The 21,424-nt window shown below is 48.7% G+C and overlaps 1 protein-coding gene across 3 annotated transcripts in view; it reads right to left on the minus strand.

Annotated features, from left to right (window-relative positions):
* The window catches only part of ALS2CL (ALS2 C-terminal like), an 87,925-nt gene that overhangs the window by 65,606 nt on the left and 895 nt on the right, over window positions 1-21,424 (minus strand). The window contains exon 1 of one of the 3 annotated variants that reach the window (XM_060280996.1): window positions 10,254-12,415. The exons of the other annotated variants lie outside the window; for them this stretch is intronic. The gene's annotated coding sequence lies outside the window, so the exon portion shown is untranslated. Of the gene's footprint in view, window positions 1-10,253; window positions 12,416-21,424 lie in introns of those variants that run through there. 3 annotated transcript variants of the gene reach the window in all.

Genomic DNA, 21,424 nt, shown 5'->3' on the forward strand with positions numbered 1-21,424 from the left:
CTGGCCACATGACCTGGAAGCTGTACGCCGGCTCCCTCTGCCAATAATGCGAGATGAGCGCGCAACCCCAGAGTCGGCCACGACTGGACCTAATGGTCAGGGGTCCCTTTACCTTTACCTTATAAATGAGACAGAAATTTGCTTATACTGGTGGCCATGAATGACCAGGGGGCTCTAGGTTAGTTATTTTCCCCTTTCCCTTTTCCTGCTGGGGAAAAAAAAAAGCATCACCCATTGTTAAGGCACAGGAAGCCTCTCTTCCAGGAAAGATAAAACAAAAAACTCAACAGATATTCAACCTTATTCAAGCCTGGTTTGAGTTTCAAACACAGGAAACCAGGCAAAGCCAGGTGTGATGCAACAGGAAAAAATGTGAATCAAGTCCATTCATAAGCAGCAGCCCAATGTGTACACAGGCCTTTCAAAAAATGGGGAACTTTCACAGTGGCCATCATTTCATTCATTCACTTCTTCCGTTCTTCCAGCCTTCCGCAAGCCGGTCCCAGCCAGATGTTTTCCTGGAATACAACTCTCATCATCCCCAACTGTTGGGTCATGCTGTCTGGGGGCTAAACAGGGCAGGTTCGCCATCTAATAGATGCAGCACAAAAGGAAAATGGAACTGGGAGGGAAGAGGTAGAGAAAGCGAATTCAGGTACAATGCCTTAAAAGCTAAAAGAAAGGGAAAGGATGAAAGGATGATCTGCATCTACAGGACAGAAAGGGCGAAAGGGCGAAATCGTTTTAGGAAGAATGAGACCTTGGGATGGTGGAGATGGAGGAGCGAATATTCTGGGCAGTGAGCTTAGCACCAAGGAAGTAAAATAAAAAAATTCCTTCAGTAGCACCTTAAAGACCAACTAAGTTTTTATTTTGGTATGAGCTTTCGTGTGCATGCGCAGAAGTGTGCATGCACACGAAAGCTCATACCAAAATAAAAACTTAGTTGGTCTTTAAGGTGCTACTGAAGGAATTTTTTTATTTTACTTCAACCCAGACCAACACGGCTACCTACCTGTAACCAAGGAAGTAAGTTTGCCTGCCATGGTCGGTGAAGAAAGGGCCATGAAAAATCCCTTAACGTAACGGTTCTGGCACCCTCTCGACTGTGCTGGACTACAAATCCCATTATCCCCGACTATTGATCATGCTGTTTGGGGACTGGGGGAGTGGGGAGATTAGGAGTCCCATGCTGCAGCAACTTGCCAAGCCAGGACATGACAAGAAACTAAACTGGCAGATTGCAGCAGTGATACATTTAGGGGGGGGGAGGCAGGGAAAGGATACTAAAGGATACTAAAGGATACTAAAGGGACATGGGCATATATATGTGCCCGTGGAAAGGGGTGCATATTTCAGGCAAGAACGAGAGGGTGGGGTGCCAATCCAAGGGCCCTTTATTAGTTGCTTTCATCCTGGGGTAAGAGATTCCACCAACCACAAAGGTCTGTAATCTCCACTGACTGGAAAATTAGGGTAATAATAATAATGGTAATTGATTATTTATACCCCACCCACCTGGCTGGATTTCCCCAGCCACCCTGGGTGGCTTCCAACAGAACATTGAAATACAATAATCTATTAAACATTAAAAGCCTCCCTAAACAGGGCTGCCTTCAGATGTCTTCTAAAAGTCTGGTAGTTGTTTATTTCCTTGACATCTGATGGGAGGGCGTTCCACAAGGCGGGTGCCACTACCGAGAAGGCCCTCTGCCTGGTTCCTTGTAACTTGGCTTCTCGCAGGAAGGGAACCGCCAGAAGGCCCTCGGAGCTGGACCTCAGTGTCTGGGCAGAACAATGGGGGTAGAGACGCTCCTTCAGGTATACTGGACAGAGGCCGTGGAGGGCTTGAAAGGTCAGCACCAACATTTTGAATTGTGCCGGGAAACGTACTGGGTTGCCAACCGTTAAGATTGTGGGGGCTGGAAAACAAGCAAGCCTGGCAGGTTTGACTTCTGGGCAAGCTGCTAGCTTGCGCATAGGAAAAGCAGAGGTGCCGCTGTGGATCTAGCGGGATTTTTAAAAAATAAAAATAAAAATCTTGAAATATAGTGAAGGAACCCGCAAGAGCATGTAGAATTAGAATCAAAGAATTGTAGGGTTTGAAAGAATCACAAGCGCTATTTAACTCAACCCCCTGCAATTCAGGAAACTTTTGCCCAACGTGGGGCTCGAACCCACAACCCTGAGATTAAGGGTCTCATGCTCTACCAACTGAGCTACGCCAGCTCACTTACAAGTGCATGTATAAAATAGCATAAGAACAGGAGAAGAAGCTGCTGGATCAGGCCAATGGCCCATCTACTCCAGCATCCCGTTCTCAAAGGGGCTGACCAGATGCCCCAATGGGAAACCCACAATCAGGATTCGAACACAGGGCATTCTCCCCTCCAATAAATGGCATTCAGAAGCATTGCTGCCATCGATCACCCTCTCTTAAATTTGTCCAATCCTCTTTTAAAGCCATCTTTAAAGCCATCGCTGCCTCCTGTGGGGAGGAGTACCGCAGGTTAACAAGAAGAAACACTTCATTTTAACCATCACAAATCTTCCAACATTCACCTTAATTGAATGTCCACAAATTCTAGAGACGATTGTGATTATATTCTTTTTTATTGTGGGGTTTTTTTGGGGGGGGCGGGTATCGTTTTCCGTAGTTTAACTATGGGCTGTGTGAAGAATCGCTTTCCGCTTTCCCCATGCCATGGATTTTTAGAAACTCCTATCAAATCGCTTGCAATCTTCAATCTTTAAATATCCCAGATATTTTCCCCCCTCTTGCAGGAAGTTTTATATAACCATTCAGAAGCCGTTCTTCCATCCCCATGGAGTCTGACTTGGTACACTCCTCTGGGAGTCTTCCACACACACCCCTCCACCTGCAAGTATGGGCTGGTCCCCACTTATAACCCCAAAGTGAATCCTTGAGTCTCTGAGGAATGAGCAAGCCTCTCTTCCAGCCTTTCCGGCTTAAGCCACCCACCTGGTCCAGCCTTCCCGGGACGCCAGTCCCTCCCCATGATGACTAACACTCCTGGAATCTGTTTACGCTGAAAGAGTTGGGGCTGTATTCCTTAGCCTAGCAGAGCTTCCATCCAAGTCCAAGGAAAGAAACGAAACAGGTAAGGAAGGAGAGAAAAAGCAAGTTTCAGCACAGACAAAACCCGCCCCTTTCCGTTGCCAGGAAAACCTCAGAGCTCAAGCCCAAGGAGGGCGCTCTGCTGTCTCCCGGTTCTAAATGGAGTTTCGCCGCTCCAGCACGATTCACATTGTGAATGAAATGCAAAACACAGCGAGTTCCAGTCCTCCCACAGGTTTCCAGCAGCAGGCATTCAGAAGCATGGCTGCCTCCAAGCTTGGTGGCACAATACAGTGGGTAGAAGCCCTCTCCTCCTCCATTAATTTGTCTAATCCTCTTTTAAAGCCATTCAGCTTGGTGGCCATCGCTGCCTCCTGTGGCAGAGAGTTCCATAGTTTGCTGCGCTGCATTAAGAAGTACTTTCTGTTCTCTGTCCTGAATCTTCCAACACCCGGCTTCACTGTCCACAACTCCTAGTGTTATGAGAGGGAGGAAAGCGCTTCTCTATATCCACTTTCTTTGGGCCATGCATAATTTTATAAACTACTAGCACATCCCCTCTGACTCCAAAAACTTCCCCCAAAAGCTGCAACTTTTTTCATAGGGGAAAACACTCCATCCTTGTGATCATTTGAACTGCTCTTTTTTGAACAGAAAGTGCCGATGCCCACCAGCTGAACCCAAACCCCACAGCAGCACACTTCCTATTTGTGACTCTCAGAAAGTGGAATCTAGAGGAACGGCGCCTCCGATTGAGGAGCTATGTAGGGACTGAGAAGCTACTGCCATGCGCTCTGCGTGGGGCTACCTTTGAAGGTGACGCAGAAACTAGAACTAAACCAGAATGTGGCGGTTAGACTAGTGACTGGGAGTGGCCTCAAAGACCATATAACACCAGTCCTGAAAGAGATATATTGGCTCCCAGTACGTTTCCGAGCACAATTCAAAGTGTTGGTGCTGACCTTTCAAGCCCTAAATGGCCTCGGTCCAGTATACCTGAAGGAGCATCTCCACCCCCATCGTTCTCCCCGGACACTGAGGTCCAGCTCCGAGGGTCTTCTGACGGTTCCCTCCCTGCGAGAAGTGAGGTTACAGGGAACCAGGCAGAGGGCCTTCTCGGTGGTGGCGCCCACCCTGTGAAACACCCTCCCATCAGATATCAAGAAAATAAACAACTACCTGACTTTTAGAAGACGTCTGAAGGCAGCCCTGTTTAGGGAAGCTTTTAATATTTGATGAATTATTGTGTTTTTATTATTCTGTTGGAAGCCTCCCAGAGTGGCTGGGGAAACCCAGCCAGATGGGTGAGGTCTAAATAATAAATTATTATTATTATTCCATGCTCACTGGAAGGACAGATCGTGAAGCTGAGGCTCCAATACTTTGGCCACCTCATGAGAAGAGAAGAATCCTTGGAAAAGACCCTGATGTTGGGAAAGATGGAGGGCACTAGGAGAAGGGGACGACAGAGGACGAGATGGTGGGACAGTGTTCTCGAAGCTACGAACATGAGTTTGACCAAACTGCGGGAGGCAGTGCAAGACAGGAGTGCCTGGCGTGCTCTGGTCCATGGGGTCACGAAGAGTCGGACACGACTAAACGACTAAACAACAACAACATTATTCCAAGGAAAAGCACACAACAACTGTTCCACCCGACCTGTCGGGAATTGCTTTCTGACTCCAGAGAATCACACCAGAGAATCAGAGGAAAACCCACCCAACTGAATCATCTCAAAAAGAAAAGCTTCCTGATACAATGCCACGCTGCTCAGTTCCTCGAATGCCCCAGAGGAAGTGGGGACAATCCATTCGGCGCTCCAGTGAGCGAGGCGCAAAAGACTCATCACAACCAGGGTGTAACGTGGCGCACCCAAGGGATCCTTGCAAAAGGTTGTCAAGGCCAGCTTGTGAGATTTTCTGCATGTATTTTGTTTTAGAATTTGTAGGTCTCACACGCAGGGCCAGCGCATCCATTAAGGCAAACTAGGCAGCTGCCTAGGGCGCCAAAATGGAGGGGGCGCTGGCCAGCCTGCCCGCCGCTGTCTGGGGCCGCCTCCACTGCGCCTGTCAGCTGTTGAGCGGCTTCAGGCTGCTATCCCAAGGCGCGCGTGCCTCCGGAGAGCGGCCTGAAGCTGCTCAACAGCTGACAGGCGCAGTGGAGGCGGTGTCACGGTCCGGTCGGCGGGTGTCAGGACCAGAGGCAAGATGGTGGTGAAGAAGCAGGGGTCCAAGAAGCACGGCAGCAACAAGGCAAGGGTCCAAGGAACAGGAGGCCAGATGCAACCAGGCAGGGATAGCGTTGCTGTGGCAAAGAGCTGAAGGGAAATGCTGGGCTTTTATCCCTCCCAGCTCCTGCCACCAGGTGCAGTGAGATCTCAAGTGGCCTCACCTGGGTGATTACTCCTTGCCTCTCCAGCACAAGCTGAGGATTTCACCTGTGTGGCCACGCCTTGCTTCTCCAGCACAAGTTGAGGCATGTCCCAGTCCTGCAAAGCACTACAGGCCCCAGAGCCTGACTCCTGCCCATACTCCTGACAGGCGGCCCCAGGCTCGCACTCCCCGTACAAAGCTCCAGAGGCGTGCGGGGAGTGCGAGCCTGGGGCCACCTCGCCGCGCCTCTCAGCTGATTATTATTATTATTTCTACTTTTTTATTTTTGCTATTTTTTTCTATTTTTTATTCCACTTTTTTATTTTTTCTAAAAAAGGTCAACTACTCTGGGAATTTTTTTTGGGGGGGGGGGGAGAAGGCGATCTTGCCTAGGGCGCAAAAACTCCTAGCACTGGTCCTGCCAGGCAGAAACCCAGACATAGAACTTTACACGTCCTTTGCTTCACCAACTCTCCATTATCCCGTGTGTAGATGGCCTTGAGATAGTGCTTTAGATGTCAATAAATTAATTGCAACAACAACAACAACTGTACCACACATCAGATGCAAATGTATTTTTTTTAAAGATTTTTATTATTTTTCAAATAAGACATACACAAACAAGACATATAATATAACACTGTCCCTTCATTTTCCCTCCACACACCGGTCCACTTCTGCCACCAGTAGGACCCGTGTGCTTTAGGAAACAAAGGGGTCCAATTGTGAATTGAGTTCTGCTTCCCCCCTCCCTCCTCCCTCCATATCCCCCCCCCTGCCACTGAGAGAACAGGGAGGAAGGGGTTATGGGGATCTGCATCCCCCAACTCTTTCATAATCATATTAATAAACCTAGAAAAAGAAGAAAGAAAGAAAGAAAGAAAGAAAAGAGGAAAAAAAAACAAAAAAAAACAAAAGGAAAATTGGGAAGAGTTCAAACTTCCCAGTTCTTATTATTTTAACATCTTAATTGCGACTCCCTCGATAGTCTTCCTCATGGTTTTCCTAACAAATTCTGATTACTTGTGGCGAATTTTCCAACTCAGTTTCAAATCTTAATCTTATAATATTAACTCAATCCTCCTCCTTTTTCATGCTGCCCTCCCACAGGTCCCCTCCTGCCACAAGAGGTGCCTGCAGAGCACAGCACTTCCAAGGTTCCATTTCCTCCTCACCCCTCTGAGCACCCCCTGCCACTGAGTGCCTCAGAGTAAGGAGAGGGGGGTAGGCAGCTTTCTGCCTAAACACCTCACTTAACCTACAATAATTTACAGTAACTTAAAAATTCTTTCCAAACCATTCTTATACTCCCTTAAGGAAACATAACTTTTTTCCCTTTCTTTTTTACATTCCATCTCCTCTCCCTAAGTCTTTTTCCCCCAATTGGTTCAGCATTTCCATTGTCATGCCAAGATTTCGAAGACCGTCTTTCAGAAACCAAAACAATACCTTTTAACTAAAGTTTTTACCCCACACCCATTCTTTCCCAAATCCATCTCCAGGCCTTTGCCCCCCCCCCCTGCCCCTGTCCTTCCCATCCCACAAAAACCCCACTCCACATTTTAACCCCTCCAGGATCTTCAATTCCATTAGACTTTAAGTCCCTTTGTCTCTCATCTTCTTGTTCTGCTTGTTTTTCTTCCTTTTGGAAGTCATATTTTGCTTCATCCCAAACAAATTTGTCATAGTCCAAGTCCTCTTCCAGTTGTTTCTCCTCACACACAGTCTCAGAGTCAGCAGTCTCCAAATTTAAATTATCCTCCAAGTCCTGGACTTGGACTTCAATCTCAACTGGTGGTAAGTTGGGATGTTGCCGTTCCTTGTAAAAATCTTCCCATGACAGCAAGTAGTTCAGCACAGTCTCCTGGAAGGCTCGAGACAGCTTTGTTTTCATACCTCTCGTAACCGCAGATAAACAGGGGGTAGGGAACAATGGGTACTGGAAAATTCCTTTCTCAGACGATCAACTCCATTTTGGCTGTTCTTTTTCTTAATTCTTAACTCAGTCCCAGATCCATTCTTACTTCCAATTTAAATAGTTCTTTCACATTTTCAAACAATTTTTCCTGTTCACAGCAGTGCAATCAATCCACCCGGTCTTTTGACAGTTTGACAGCTTTTGACAGCTGTCAAAACACTCTTCCCCTTAATGCCGCTGTACCTCAAGGGGTGCCGGACTCAGGGGCTGAGATGGTTCCAAAAAGTCTTTTTTCCCTCTCGGGTCCACAGTTTCAAATTCTTTCGTTATTCGGCTTAGGATTTTTTTTTCCAAACGCCTCCCAGTTTCCCATTAGGAAGAGACCGGCTTCCGTTTCTTTAAAGTCTCTCCTATTTTCCAATCAGCAAATTTAGGATTCAGATCAAAGTTCCACTTACTTCTTTAGGGATCTTTAGTTTCAAATTGGAAGAATCCGCCACTTGCCGGGTCAGGACTCGGAGCTTCGCTTCCCGGAGGTAAGATGTGGCCCAAAATGGCTCCCGCGGTTCAACCCCGCCGGCTCACGATCGCTCTATTGAGCTCTCGGGCGGCGGGGGATCCGCCAAACGGAGCAGCCGCTGGACGCCTGAGTCATCGGAACTCTCGATCCGATGCTTTTACGGGGAGTCCGCTCGCTCTGCGGACTCCCCCCCCCCCCTCCGAGAAGCCAGGGACCTCGGCACGCGAAGTCCCTGCGTCCTTCTCACCGCCGCGACGGACCGGAAGTCTCCATCAGATGCAAATGTAGCCTAGGCTGCATACATAGGCCTACCATACATTCAAAGCACATTTCTCACCCCCCCAATAATATTGGGAACTGTAGTTTACCCCCACAGAACTATAATTCCCAGCACCCATGATCCTTGTTTTTTTGTGGCGGGGTTTTTTGAAATGTATGGTGTAGATGCAGCCACAACGTTGGGGGTGGGAAATCTGCCGATTTCTTTTAGTTAGTTAGTTTGTTTTTCATTTTTTCCAGTCTTACATTCAGTTCTCCACACTCCTGCAACAGCTTTGCAGATTTTTAAACGCATCAGCATTTTCCAAACCCACACATTTGTGCTACCAATTCCCCCTCGTACAATGCATTTCTGCACATTCTTTTACCACGCTCTCCCATAACATACAGCAGTGTTTCCCAACCAGTGTGCCTCCAGATGTTTTGGGACTACAACTCCCATCACCCCTAGCTAGCAAGACCAGTGGTCAGGAATGATGGGAGTTGTAGTCCCAAAACATCTGGAGGCACACTGGTTGGGAAACACTGACATACAGTACCCATTTTGGCACCCGTTTCCCGGCCAAAGAGCTGCACTGCAAAATGGAGAGAGAGGGAACCTGTGTTTTGGCTTGCGTATCAATTGGGTAGTTTCACGTTACGTTGCAAACGGAATTGAGTTTTGACCCCCTATCCTCGTGCAGATGCCAGGCACAAGGTAGGGCGAAGCATCACATGCTTCAAAAAGAACAAAATCAAATAGCAATAGACGGAGAGCATGTTCTTTTCTCCCAGAAGACTAGAAACTCAACTAAGCTGATGGGCAGACAAAAGCCAAGGGCTCCTCAGTGCAATGCAGAACGTGCGGAACTCACTGCCACAAGGTGCAGTGGGCGACAGCTACTAGGCTTGGAATGCTGTAAAAGGGGATGAGGCAGAAATCACAGAGGAGAGAGTATGTTCCATCTCCATGCTCAAAGTCTACTGAATTCCAGGACGTTTGTTGCCTTCACGTCCTGCCAAGGACATCAATAAGGTCTTGGTGGTAAAAAAAAAAAAAAGGTAAAGGACCCCTGGATGGTTAAGCCCAGTCAAAGGCGACTATGGGGTTGCGGCACTCATCTCGCTTTCAGGCTGAGGGAGCCGCCGTTTGTCCACAGACAGCTTTCCGAAATGGGGCACCGTGATGGAAACCAGAGCGCACAGAAACGCCATTTACCTTCCCACTGCAGTGATACTTATTTATCTACTTGCACTGATGTGCTTTCAAACTGCTAGGTTGGCTGAAGCTGGGACAGAGCAACGGGAGCTCACCCCGTCACGGGGATTTGAACTGCTGACCTTCTGATCGGCAAGCCCAAGAGGCTCAGTGGTTTAGACCACAGCGCCACCCACGTCTCCCGCAGTCTTGGTGGACGAGGCCAATGGCCCCTCTATCTCAGCATCCTGTTATTCAACCAGATGCCCATTTATGAGAAGGCTGCAAGCAACAACCGGCTCTTTCTTCAATGCATCCCTGCATCTGGAATAGCCATACAGCCAGACTCCTCCTTTAACAATACAATCCTCTCTGTGAGTCTACTCAGGAGCAAGCCACCTGAATCCTTCTTCCCCTCTTAAGCACTGGTTAAACCGGGATACACATTTAAGCCAATTCAGTCAACCTAGACTATCACCCCACGCTTAAAAATAACAGGAAAACCGCCTTTGATATGAAATAGGGCATTGTAAAAGTTTTTGGGGTTTTTTTTTTTAAGAAAAGGAACCAGCTAGACAAACCAGCCTCCTTTGCGTCCACATCCTAGGCGACTCCGATTCCTAGCAATCTACAGGCTGCCCTGTTCATCGAAAAGCAGTCTGCGCATGCTCTACAGTCCTGTTACGTCGGAAGAAGCCAGGCTTGAATCCGACTTGGGCTCCTTGCCTTCGAGAAGAGAGGACAGTCTAATTCACAGATGGTCCGATTTCACGGGCCAAGGCAGTGGGGGGGGGGGGTCCTCAGTCGCTACTGAAAAATCCCAGCTGGTCAAAGGGGGTTGGACTAGATGTCCCCTGGGGCCCTGTCCAATCTACAATTCGAAAAAAGAAGACGGAAAAACAACTTGCCTTATATTGAAACCAACATAGCTTGCATGGTTCGTTGCCGGCGGCACCTCTGAACAGTTCTGGGCAGCTTTTTATGCCTGGCTGTTTAAGAACCTGGGATGCCACACCCCGCCCGCCTCCCACTGCCAAATTTCCTTTTCTGTTCAGCTGCAGAACCTGCTTCCTGGATGACACACACAACACACACGCCACAGCCCAGAGGTACGATTACAAAACCATCCCGGGCAGAAGGTTTCAAGCCAGCCGCCCAATTCGTTTCCTCCTTCGCCCCGGCTGTTTATAAACAAGCCCTCCTGCTTGCAGCCTGGCGATGGGCAAGGATTTAGTTTTGAAAGACCGGGAGCCTGGGAGGAAGATCTAGGCAGTGGCTAAACTGCCACGCCAAAGCGGCTGAAGAATTTACAGAGGGGTGAATCTCGAACAAAGGAGCTTTGAAAAGAGAGAGGCAAGCATTTAAAAAATGCCAGTGCGGAAAACGCTGAATTGAAACTTATAGAGAAGTGCGGTTTTGTCAACTCTGGCCAGAGAATCGGGCCAACGGCCCATCTAGTCTGGCATCCTGTTCTCATAAAGTCATCCAGAGAGGGAAATCTGCAAGCAGAATCCTGACACAGCCTCCTCCTGCGGTTTTCAGAAACTGCTACGGTGGTACCTTGGTTCTCAAACGCCTTGGTACTCAAACAACTTGGAACCCAAACACTGCAAACCACAATTTTACTACTAAGATAGTTAAATTGCTGTTTTAGGGGTTGTTTTTAAAAGTCTGGAATGGATGAATACATTTTGCATTACTTTCTATGGGAAAGCACTCCTTGGTTTTGGAACACTTTGGTTTTGGAACGAACGTTGGGAACGGATTCAGTTTGAGAACCAAGATACCACTGTATGCAAGAAGTATTGCAGCATCTGACCAGGAATGCATGTTTGTAGGGTTTTTTTTGTCAACTTGGCAACCCTGGCCAGGCTTTGGAGTTCGGCAGTGTGGAATTGAAACTGTGGAACTCCCTCCCTCAGGAAGCAGCTGGCCACTGACCCAGATGGCATCAAAAGAGAATTACTGTACAGTGGTACCTTGGGTTTTCAAACTGCAAACATGCATTTTATATCTAACGAGACCATTGATCCATAAAATGAAAGCAATAAACAATGTACTGCAGTCACACAATCCATCAGTAGCTGAACTGGGCTCCACAGTCACAAAAACAAAACAGAGCCCCCAAAACGCAAAATAAATAGCAAAAACAGACAGACCTCAGCGTAACACTCAAATTGGAAGAGCAACACTCAAAACGGAGCATGTTCAGCTTCTGAAAAAGGTTCACAAACCAGAACACTTACTTCCTGGTTTGCAGTGTTTGGGTTCCAAGTTGTTTGAGTACCAAGGCGTTTGAGAACCAAGGTACCACTGCAGACAAATTCATGGAAGAGAGGGCTATCAAGAGCTACTAGCCTGGATGGCTGTTCTCCGTAGTTGGGGGCAGCAATGCTTGCAGTTGTGGGAAACTGCAGGAGAGAGCATTGAAGAACTAGGAGTTCCTTTGATGACCTTGGGAGAAAAGCAATGACAAACCTAGACAGCATCTTAAAAAGCAGAGACATCACCTTGCCGACAAAGGTCCGTATAGCTATGGTTTTCCCAGTAGTGATGTATGGAAGTGAGAGCTGGACTATAAAGAAGGCTGATCGCTGAAGAATTGATGCTTTTGAATTATGGTGCTGGAGGAGACTCTTGAGAGTCCCATGGACTGCAAGAAGATCAAACCTATCCATTCTTAAGGAAATCAGCCCTGAGTGCTCCCTGGAAGAACAGATCGTGAAGCTGAGGCTCCAATACTTTGGCCACCTCATGAGAAGAGAAAAATCCTTGGAAAAGACTCTGATGTTGGGAAAGATTGAGGGCACTAGGAGAAGGGGACGACAGAGGACGAGATGGTTGGACAGTTTGACCAAACTGCGGGAGGCAGTGGAAGACAGGAGTGCCTGGTGTGGAGAGCCCATGGGGTCACGAAGAGTCGGACACGACTAAACGACTAAACAACAAAAAAAAACACCAGGCAGGCCCTACAAATAACTAAGAGATGCATTTTAAATAAAAGGGCACATTCTTCCGATGTAAAAACATGCAGATTCCTGAACCATCCGCGGGCCCGGATTTAGAAGGCAAGCGGGCCGCATCCGGCCCCCGGGCCTTAGTTTGGGGAACCCCCCTGCAAAGTTTGATCTCAGATTTTTATTTTTTGCAAGCCAATTACGGCCCCACACCAATCCATTCCATCCCCACAAACCCACTTTGGCAGAGCACCCCAGGACAAATCTTGTTCTGTAAAACTGTAGGCCAAACCAGTTAGCCAAAGAACACAAAAGCCTCTCACGTGCCGCAGCCACCAGGCGTTTGCTCTCCGGCAAGAATGCAGCTCAGCAAAAGCACCCCATGGACTCCCTCTGCTTCAGAGAAGCGCTAAGGGAGTCCTAACAAAAGCCTCTTTGTATTCTCGGGCGCTCGCTCTTTGCTCTTTGTAGGTGGCGAGATGCCAAGCCGATCCTCCTTCGCTTGATGGGCCAAACCCGAGTGACCTGGGACAGAACATTCCTGGACCAGCCAGCCAGAAACGGAGCTTAGGTGGGAGACGGAGGAGGGATAGACAACGCATTTATTGTAGGGCTCGGGAACCTCTAACACCTCTCCAGGGACATACAAGAGCATGAGAAAAGCCTGCTGGATCAGGTCAATAGCCCATCAGGTCCAGCATCCTGCACTCAAAGCGGCCAACTAGATGCCTCAATGCGAAGCCCGCAAGCAGGATTCGAACACAAGACCCCACTCCCTTCCTGCGGTTTCCGGCAACTGGTATTCAGAACCATTGCTGCCTCCTACTGTAGGGGCAGGGCAGAACTGTCGCAGCAAGTAGCCCTCTCTTCCTTGAATTTGTCCAATCCTCTTTTAAAGCTATCCAAATTGGTGGCCATCACTGCCTCTTGAGGGAAGGAGTTCCACAGTTTAACTATGCGCTGCCTTCCTTTTATCCACCCCCATCGTTCAGCCCGAACACTGAGGTCCAGCGCCGAGGGCCTTCTGGCAGTTCCCTCCCTGCGAGAAGCGAGGTTACAGGGAACCAGGCAGAGGGCCTTCTCGGTGGTGGCACCCGCCTTGTGGAAAGCCCTCCCATCAGATGTCAAGGAAATGAACAACTATCTGACTTTTAGAAGACATCTGAAGGCAGCCCTGTTTAGGGAAGTTTTTAATGTTTGATGTTTTATTGTATTTTTAGTTTTGTTGGAAGCCACCCAGAGTGGCTGGGGAAACCCAGCCAGATGGGTAGGGTATTGATTAATTAATGAAGAAGAAGAAGAAGAAGAAGAAGAAGAAGAAGAAGAAGAAGAAGAAGTTCTGAATCTTCCTCTCACCCGCTTTCTGGCTTTGTGACGTTCCGAAGGACCTATATCTCTACAGGTAAAGGTAAAGGTAAAGGTAAAGGGACCCCTGAAAATTAGGTCCATTCGTGACCGACTCTGGGGTTGCGGGCTCATCTCGCATTATTGGCCGAGGGAGCCGGCGTATAGCTTCCAGGTCATGTGGCCAGCATGACAAAGCCACTTCTGGCGAACCAGAGCAGCGCACAGAAACGCTGTTTACCTTCCCGTTGTAGCGGTTCCTAATTATCTACTTGCACTTTGACGTGCTTTCGAACTGCTGGCTTGGCAGGAGCTGGGACCGAGCAACGGGAGCTCACCCCGTCACAGGGATTCGAACCGCTGACCTTCTGATCAGCAAGCCCTAGGGCTCTGTGGTTTAACCCACAGCGCCACCTGGGTCCCTCTCTACAGAGGAAGTAATAATTCTAAATACTCGTGCTCCTCCTGGGCAAAGAATTCGTATTTATTTTGTTGGCATCCGTCCGTCTTAGGAGACAAGGGAGGAGCGTGCCTTTGGGAGTGAAGTCAAGCTGTTGGAAGGTTGCCTGCTGTGGATGTAGAGCAGGCATCCCCAAACTTCGGCCCTCCAGATGTTTTGGACTACAATTCCCATCTTCCCCAACCACTGGTCTTGTTAGCTAGGGATCATGGGAGTTGCAGGCCAAAGCATCTGGAGGGCCGCAGTTTGGGGATGCCTGATGTAGAGAATGATACAGGAGAGACATGTTTTGTTGCAGCCAGGGCAGATGAAGGTTGTGCTGCTGCAGATGCGTCAGGCGTTTCTTCTCTCTGTACCCCTCCTGGCGGCCATCACTGCTGCGGATGCAAAATCTGTGTCTGCCTGCCTCCAGGGACTGTGGTTGCCTGCAAGGATTCTGAACTTAACATCTCTACTAAGGGGATCTGAAACAGAGTGACCGAGCAGGAGAGAGGCATTTGGAATCCTAGCAGATAGAAGATCTTGATGCCATAAAAGCAGCAGTTGTGGAATTGGTCGATTTCATATTAAGGACAGTGCATGAAATGTGGAACTCCCTGCCACAGGAGGCAGCGAGGGTCGACAACCTTGATGGCTTTAAAAGGAGATACTACAGGAGAGAAAGCTCTTGTGCTCAGATCTGGCATTCTCCCCAGAGCTGCCCTTTGTGGGACACTGGTTAATGTGACACAGCCAAAAGCAGCCTTAAAGTTTCCAGGCTGCAATGATTGCCTCCCAACTTCCTCCTAGATGCACAGAATTGATGAGTGGCATGGCTTGGAACTGCTGAGGCGGCCATTTTTCGGTCAGTGACCAGGAACAGCTATTTAACTCATGACAGGGAATAACCTTGAGAAGTTATGGAAACCTTAGCTGCTCAATGCACAACTGCCTGTTCTAATGGTAGCTTCTTGCGGCTGAAAATGGAGAACACCAACCACAGGGTGTTCGGGTGTGTGTGTGTGTGTGTGTTAGGGAAGGGGTAGTACCACTGGTGGGGGGCACATCGTGCTCCTTCTGGGGTAGTTTGTTCACCTTTGGACTCGGCTCTCACCTGTGGCTCCAAGAAGCTGCCCGCATGTGACAGCGGCCACATTCCCGGGAAACGGCTTCGACTGGTTAAGGGGTGATATGTTAAGGAAGGTTAAGGGGTGATATGAAAGCCACGTTCAAATATATAAAAGGATGTCATATAGAGGAGGGAGAAAGGTTGTTTTCTGCAGCTCCAGAGAAGCAGACACGGAGCAATGGATTCAAGCTACAAGAAAGAAGATTCCACTTAAACATTAGGAAGAACTTCCTGACAGTAAGAGCTGTTCGGCAGTGGAATTTGCTACCAAGGAGTGTGGTGGAGTCTCCTTCTTTGGAGGTCTTTAAGCAGAGGCTTGACAGACATATGTCAAGAATGCTTTGATGGTGTTTCCTACTTGGCAGGGGGTTGGACTGGATGGCCCTTGTGGTCTCTTCCAACTCTACGATTCAATGATTGGTTTGTTAAACCCAGTGCTAGATTTACATATAAGCTAAACAAGCTATAGCTTAGGGCCCCGCTCTCTTGGCCCCCCCCCAAAAAAAAATAAAGGAAAAAAACAACCTGGATGTACATTTCCAAAATGTAAGATAAAAAATAAAATAAAACCTATTATCCAGCAACAGTGTTTTGTGTTGTGTAGGCTCCTATGATGTAAGACTTTCAGGCTTTCTCAAACTCGGCCCTCCAGATATTTTGAGACTACAATTCCCTTCATCCATGACCACTGGTCCTGCTAGCTAGAGATCATGGGAGTTGTAGGCCAAAAACATCTGGAGGGCCGAGTTTGAGGAAGCCTGATGTAAGTAACGGACCGCGCCTGCTATCTAAGATATCACTGGTTTGCTCATTTCTATAGAGAGGGTGCCCACATTCTACATGCTCACTGGAAGGACAGATCGTGAAGCTGAGGCTCCAATACTTTGGCCACCTCATGAGAAGAGAAGAATCCTTGGAAAAGACCCTGATGTTGGGAAAGATTGAGGCAGGGGCATAGCCAGGATCAAAACTAGGGGGGGGGGGGCAAGCCATGGTCGTTCAGGGGCGGGGCCAAGGCACGGAAGGAGAGGGGCCACGAAGTGGGCGGGGCTAAAGGGCCAGCGGGCCTGATGACATCATCGCGGTGGCAGCAGCGGCCACCTTGTGCTTCTGGGGCTGGTAGCGTTGGCGGCTACCCTGCTTGGCTGGAGAGGACGGGAGGGTCGGGCAGGCGAGAGGGGGTGGCAGGGCGAGCGAGGGTGAGGCAAGACACGGCCGCAGCCACGACGGCTCCGAGGCGTTGCTGCATATCAGCATAATATTTCAACCATGGTTCAAGCCCCACCTTAGGAAAAAAATCCTGCATTGCAGGGGGTTGGACTAGATGACCCTTGTGGTCCCTTCCGACTACAATTCTATGATTCTATTGATATATTACCATAGCATATGCATCGTTCTGCTTTCTTGAATTGTCCTACTCCTAGGCATAGCAGCCAACTCCTAGAGGCCTAGGTGCCTCTCTTCCCCCCCCCCCCAATTACTGGTAAATACCGTATTTGAAAGAGTCATCCCCCCATGTTGATGGGCTTTCTATGTGGGGCTTATCTGCCCCCCCGTATTTTATTAAGGATGGAAGAGGGAGGGAAGGAAGGAAGAAATAGAGAGAGGGATAACTCATATTTGTGGGTGCCTCTGGGTGACGCTGTGATGCTGGAACTCTGCATGTACAGGAGCCTTGTAAGCAGCTTTCTCTCTGCTTGATTTACAGCAGGCACGTCCAACAGGTAGATTGTGATCTACCAGTAGATCACTGGATGTCTGTGGTAGATCACTGGTAGGTCACTGGCACCCCTAAAAAAAGCTCACCCAAAATTTTCCTCCTCCCTCAAAAAAGTTGAACTATGACCTGAAGCCCTAAACAAAAATGGGCCTCCCTCCCTCCTAAAAGAAGCTCAACAAGTTTGACCTAAACCCCAAAAAACAGGGCTTCCCTTCCTTAAAAAAAAACTCAACAGCTTTGACCTGAACCCCCCCAAAAGGGGGTAGATCACCCCCAGTTTTAAACTCTGAGTAGATCAGAGTCTCTTGGGAGGTGGCCACCCCTGATTTACAGTATACAGATGCAGGAGGAGGGGCAGACTGGAACACCAATGCTTTTTATAAACATCACTGTGTCTGTCAAAGCTACAGCCCCCCCCTTTCTTATTCACTTCTTTTTAGCCTTGCAGAGCCACCTTAGTCAAATTGAATCCTCTGAGTCTGCACCCTCATTAAATCGCCAATAGAACTCTTAATGCTCCTGAATGCTCATTAACAACTCCCACTTAAGAACAATAGGGTGAAATGGTCAGCTATCGAATCTTGCCTGGGGATATATGCTCCATTGTCTTAACTGCTTAACTACTGGTAGCCACTTTGCTTTATTTATTTGATGTGTTTTTGTTACTGCTGTGTCCCCCCCCCCCCAGCAAGCGGAGACTTAGCTGCTCTTGCTAAAGCAAAGCCCTTTCCACTTCAGTTTTTGGAGGGGAAAAGTGCTGGTTATGGTCTGTAAAATACATTAATTTTTTTGCTTCTAGGGGGGGGCAGCTGCCCCCTCCTGCCCCCCCTGCCTACGCCCATGGATTGAGGGCACTAGGAGAAGGGGACGACAGAGGACGAGGTGGTTGGACAGTGTTCTCGAAGCTACGAACATGAGTTTGACCAAACTGCGGGAGGCAGTGCAAGACAGGAGTGCCTGGCGTGCTCTGGTCCATGGGGTCACGAGGAGTCGGACACGACTAAACGACTAAACAACAACAACAACTTTCTGCATGTGCAAATGGCTTGAGATACCTATGAGGTCCATAAGTTGACATATAGCATATATTCAACACAAAAAAACCCAGTGACAATTTGTTGTTGACAAAGGACAGCTGGACATATAAAGGACCCCATGACCTTCAGTAGCTTAGGGCCTCATCAAACCTAAATCTGGCCCTGGTTAAACCAGATGAGCACAGCCAATGGGTCTCAAACCCTCAGTGAATTAGAGGCTTCCCATGTGTGCAAAGACAGAATCGGGCAGACTGAGCAGATGAGACCAAGATTGGGTCCAGTGGTCAACAAGGCAGTCTCTGCACATGCCATAGAGGGAACTGGGGCTCGTTCACCTGGGAAGGGAGCCTATCTAGAAGAAGGAAATCTCCGATCCTAAACCTTGTGGAATACCTTTGGGAGAAGAAAAGGCTCCGGAGTAAACCCTGCACAAATCCAAAATGGAGTCCCTAAGGCGGTTGGGTGGTGTCTCCTTCCGGCAACTCCTGCAGCCTAGCTGGTGCCAAACGTCTTGCTCTGCTTTCCTTTGGACCAGAGTGAGGTCTTGTTGTCTGGGCAACCCAGGACCTCTGTACACACTGCTAGTGGTTTAATTGCTGTACCACCGGCTTAGCGGTTGTTGGACTACAACTCCCATCATCCCCGTCCATTGGTTAAACCGACGGTGGACGATGGGAGTTGTAGTCCAACAACATCTGGGCGCCCGAGGCAGATGAAAGCCAGTGTAGGAAACAAGAGCTTGGGAAGCAGAGCAGCATGACACAGGTGCATCGCAATGGGGGGGAGGCGATGGGGGGTGGTTCGCCCCGGGTTCCACTCTGAGGGCGCAGACTTTTTACCAGGAGGCTGGAGGCTCAGCTTGGGAGTCGCGGAGGTGGGGGTGCCAAGCGGGATGCTGCACATGCGTCATTACGTGGCGGGGTATCGCCGCCCCCGCGCCTCCAAAGCCGCGCGCCTCCATCTACAAACTCCAGGTAGAAAGCCCGCTCAGCGCATTGCATGCAATGTTACGTAGTGGCGACACCCCCCCCCCCCCGGGGTGCATGGCAATTTGCTGCTCCGGGTGTCGCGGCGCCTCGCTCGCTACGCCCCTGGCATGACATGATCCTGGAAGGTCAGAGCTGGAAGGAACCTTAGAGGTCATCCAATCCAGCTTAATGCAGGATGCAACGGCAGTCTTCAGTGAGAGGTGAGCACCCAGCTGAACATCAATGTGTCCAACCAAGGAGGGCCCACAACCTCACAATTTCCGCTTTCCTTCCCTGCTTTGGGGACAAATGACCTGTTGCTTGCAGAGAACCACATTCTTGAGAAAACCATAATGGGGACACCTAGTGGCCAAATGGCACAACTACATCGGAGCGTTGGAATCAGGCTTACCGTGTTTCCCCCTTTTTAAGGCGTAGTCATAAAATAAGCCATAGCAGCATTTCTAAGCATTTGAGAAATATAAACCGTACCCCGAAAATAAGCCATAGTGATAGGCGCTGTGCGGAAGAGAGCACTGAGCTCCCCGAGTCAGCAGCAGCAACGCCGGCCGCAGCAGTGTTTGCTGAGTCCTTTCTTGCTTTTGGGACTTGGTTACTGTGCTGGCTTGGGATGGTGTGTGTGCAATTGCTGTTGCTGCTTCGTGTTTTTCAGCAGGATTCTCTGGGTGCTAAGCACTTTCCCCCGTTTGTTTGCGAAGCAGCACTCGGCTGCAGCCCCTGCCTCTCCCGGCGGCTGCATGAATGCGAGGCTGGTCGATCCCCAGGAGGCTGTAGTTGATCGCTATCTCCTTTTCCATTTCTTTTGTCTTTGAGCACCCGGCCCCGCCCCCTCTCCCCTTCGTGGAATGAAGAACAGAGTTTTAGCAGCATTTCCTCATTATAAAAAAAAGGTCAGGAACTTTTACTTTAACCTCAAAAATTGGATATTTCCTCTCTCTAAAAACAACTCTGACCTGAACACCAATAAAACGGGGGTAGATCACCTCCAGTTTATAAATCCGCAAGTAGATCGCAGTCTCCTGGAAGTTGGGCTATATACTTTGGCTGATTGCAAGCCTTTGCATCTTTAAAAAACAAAAACCATGCGCTTCTCAGTCTTAATTTTCCTTTAATTCATCCCCCTATACCCTCCTCCAACCATTGCCTCCTTCCATTCCTTACCCCCCTCCCTCTCTCCCCACTTCCCTCACTCCTGTGCGATCTCATTTAGTCATATACTTGCTTTTTCTGTTGTGTTGTCTATTTTATATTAAATATTATTACCCTTTATGATGTTATTTTTCCCCTTGCGATAATTATTTATTTTTTTATCTTTAACTAACTTTCCTTTCCATATTTTTCCATATATAACTCAACACTTTCCCATTCCTTCTTAACTCTTTGGATAGAGTGCCCCCCGCATTATTGTTGTTAATTTTACAATTCCTGGATTTTTTATGGAACCGAACAGCTCGGGTGCTTCAGAATGTGCCTTCTGTTGCTACAGGGCTTCACTATTTGACCCCCCCCCCCAGGTTGGGATTTTTAAAGTAGTTCTGTGGGTCCCAGGGCGCAGAATCACCCCCGATCCTTTCCTTTGTCTAAACAGACCTCTTCCCCCCTGACTTTGGAAGGCTGTGCTTCAAGGGTGATACCAGGGGTTTTTTAAGACCTGCGCATCTTAAGGATTGTTACAGTCCATAACTTCCATTGCTTTCTACAGGGTTGGGGGTTTAAAGCACTGCCACCCCCCACCCCACCCTGCAGGCGCTCGGAACTGGCAGCGCCAACAACGCGTCCAGCAGCGTGCAGAAGAGAGCACTGAGCGTCCTGAGCCAGTGGGTCCCACTTGTACCAGCACTTTTTTTTAAAAAAAAGACACCCCCTGAAAATAAGCCACTGTGTGTTTTTTTGAGGGAAAAAAGTTATAAGACGGTGTCTTAAAAAAGGGGAAACACGGTACAGACACATTTAAAGCCCTTTCCCCAGGGGTAACTGTAGTTTACCCCTTGCAGAGCTGCAGTCTCCAGCACCCTTAGCAAACTACACTTCCCAGGATTTTTTTTTTGGGGGGGTGCTTTATATGCATGGTGCGTACGCAGCTAGAGTCAGACCATCTAGCTTAGATTCGCCAATAAAGAGCAAAACTCTGGGGATTCATAGGATTGTGAAATTGGAAGGGACCCAGTGGGTCATCTAGTCTTAGAAAATGCACATGAAATGTGTTCTCATCACCAAACATGGCAGGCAAGCTTATTGCCAAAGGACTTTTGCCCTTTCTCCCTTGCTTGGACCATCCTCCTACCATAATTTTAAGTTTTAAGACTTGGCACCTGATCTTGCTTTTTTCCTCATCCCTCCCAGTTCTGCTTTCCTTTGTTGCTGCATCTCTTAGACTGCAAGCCTGCAGACGGGGACTGTCTCGTTTTTCCTTGTCTGCATGCAGGCCGATCTGGGAGTCTGCTTGGCTAAAGAGCAGGGTGCA

Source organism: Zootoca vivipara, chromosome 12 (genome assembly GCF_963506605.1).
Source record: "Zootoca vivipara chromosome 12, rZooViv1.1, whole genome shotgun sequence".
In the NCBI taxonomy this organism is placed as follows: Eukaryota; Metazoa; Chordata; class Lepidosauria; order Squamata; family Lacertidae; genus Zootoca; species Zootoca vivipara.